The following is a 2,695-nucleotide window of genomic DNA, read 5'->3' as shown; positions in this document are numbered from 1 at the left end:
AATTTATATTTCCTTTCCAGATATTTAAAGCTAGAACTCTCAGTTCTATCTATAGGGTTTGAAAAGAAGTCTAGCATTTATACTATAATGTTTATGAGTGAATAAAAATGAAAGCACTTCAATATTACTTTTACTTTGAATTACTTCAACAGCATCTTACAATTTTACAACTTAACTGACTGAGAGATAAAACATGACGCAGTTTGTAGGACATTAACATCCTTTCCTTTTCAAGTACAACTCTGCTTTGGTACGAAATTTTCTTGCCTGTTTTATTTTGCTTTTGCTTCTGCATTTTTACAAAAATAAGACGCATATATTTCAGAAGGAAGGGTGTACCTAACTGTATAAAGATTTTCATTTGTATTCAGTTTAGGTGCAACGTATGCTCAATTAATTTATATGGCCAAACTGAGGATTGCATATTCAGCTTAATTTAGATCTCGATCTTTAAAAGATTGAGATTGAATAGTGTGCCTTTTCCTTTGTGTGTCCTGAGTTTGTTCCACCTTTCTACAATGAAAGAATCTCATTTTGCCCTTTATTTCAACCTAGAGGGTAGTAAGTCACTCCCTCAGGTGTAATAACCCAGGCACTAACTGTGATTCAGTTAGCAAGATGGTGATAATGGTAACAATATCTCAGAGTCTTTTCCCCCAGAGACTCTCAAAGACACCACCAGTACTCACTCTCCCACATTATGAGTTTCATGAACTGTACCTGAAGGTTTAAATGCAGCCCTAAGCTGAAAAGTATTTTTTTAAGTGGCACCTTGTTATTATTATAGCATACATCTGTTCCCTGTGTGCCTTTGGAGTTGTCTCAGCTTATGACAACAACAAGTTTTTACAACTGTCAGCAAGTGCCAGCACAACTGGGGAAGGGCAAGTAAGAATGTCTTGTACTGCATGTATCAACAGTATTACTCCCCATAGTCCTTTGCTGGGGATCGTTATGGAGTAAATATATACTTAGTAGAGTCAAATGGTGCCAGGAAAAATTATCGGGGTCATGCGAGGGGGGAGAGAGCTGAATGCTGTCAAGCTGTTTTATTTTATAAGAATAATCTGGCATGTCACTTTTGCTCAAAGCAATATGTCTCATTAGTGTCCAAAAGGCATTTCTGAGGTGTTTTTTTTTTATTTATTTACTGGATATATCTGTGTACCAGTTAACAGTGACTAGCATCTCTCTAATATCTCCTCTCTCATTCATTTGCTCCATGGGGTGAAATGAAGAGGCACAACAAAAATTGAAGGAAGAAACTATGAGTTTTGAGCAGCTCATCTTTGATCAAAAATTATTTTTAATAATGATGGAATGAATGAAAATGTGACAGAAGACAAGAAGAAGAGGTTAAGATGAAGTATTGGGAGGGTGTAAAACATTCTTTTTTTTTCTTCTTCAAAATCAGGCTCTTTATTTATGGATTGTCACCGAAGATTACTTTGGATTTCAGGCACATTGTGAAGTGCCAGAGGAAGAGTGGGTCGGTAGGAGACAGGAGAAGGGCTGCAGGCAATACTGACCATTCCCCTAAGGGAGGGAGAATTGGCCACAGAACAGAATACCATTGGTTTTGCTGTGCTGCATAAAGAAAAGGAAGTGATGGTCAGCAAGAACCTGGAGGTGATTCCTGCACATTGAAACATCGTGATGGCCCAGGTGGAGGCTGCAGCCTCGGTGCCTTCCTCATTGACCTCCATAAAGGACTTGTGCATGACCTTGGACAGAAACGACAGTCTCTCCCAGACGACATTCCAGGAAAGTCTGCCATGATCCGCTCAAAGGCATTAGTCATGCCCAGAGAGCCAAGGACAGCCTCCATGTCGTTAAACATCATTTGCCCTGGTTTCTCCTCATTCTCGCTGGCTTTAAATGGTCTTCCCTGGGCTTTCTGTTTGTTAAACTGATTATCCCAGTTTCCTTTGAAGTAGATGGCATTCATGAGAACCAGACAAGCAACTTGATTAACTGAATTTGGAGACAGCAACTTTGTAATTTTACCCTCTGTCTTGTTAGTTACACATCCGGTGATGATGTGTTTTCTAGCCTCCTCTGTAGCTTTGAAGAAGTCAAGCTCTTCCATCTCTGCTTGGTAGAATTTGCGGCAGGAATCTTTGAAAGATGAGTTGAAATCATAAGCATCATAAGACTTTTCTCCAAAGAGCCTGTTGGCAGTTATAAGCAAGTGCTATGTCTCAGTCCTATTGACTTTGGTGACACGCGATTAGAAACCCTGATGGGCATATTCACCTCCGCCACTGCTTTTACTGAAAGTGCCTGGGCCGTCTGGGCTGAGGTGTTTCCTTTTGCCTCATGAAGACCAGGGCCAGGCAGAGGAGATGCTCATAGATGAGAAAAAAGGTAAAGGCAAAAGTGCTATTTGCTTCCAAGAGAGTATCCATGATGGTAAGTCCTAGAGTCTTGGCAATGCAGCCAGAGTAAGGAGCAATGGCAGCAAATACATTTCTAATATAGAAGATTTTTGTAGACTTTGAAAATAATAATCAAATATGTGTTTGAAGGTATTAAAGTTGCAAGGGTGGCATATCAAATTGAACTATAATTAGATCACTTTTATCATTACACTATTTCGACTGTCATAGACTTTTTAAAGGTCAGCAATAAAAATATTTTTAAAATAGTGTTTCTTTAATAAGGTATTTGAGCCAAATACCTTTCATATATGTAT

General features: G+C 38.9%; 1 pseudogene; it reads right to left on the bottom strand.

Moving 5' to 3' along the window:
• Positions 1–1,612: 1,612 nt before the first annotated feature.
• On the bottom strand, positions 1,613–2,408 carry LOC118656508 (annotated as a pseudogene).
• Between the last annotated feature and the right edge of the window lie 287 nt (positions 2,409–2,695).

This window comes from Myotis myotis, unplaced genomic scaffold (assembly GCF_014108235.1).
Source record: "Myotis myotis isolate mMyoMyo1 unplaced genomic scaffold, mMyoMyo1.p scaffold_m19_p_5, whole genome shotgun sequence".
NCBI classification, from domain to species: domain Eukaryota; kingdom Metazoa; phylum Chordata; class Mammalia; order Chiroptera; family Vespertilionidae; genus Myotis; species Myotis myotis.
Note: the sequence above shows the minus strand (reverse complement) of the source record. Positions and strands in the feature narration are given on the sequence as shown.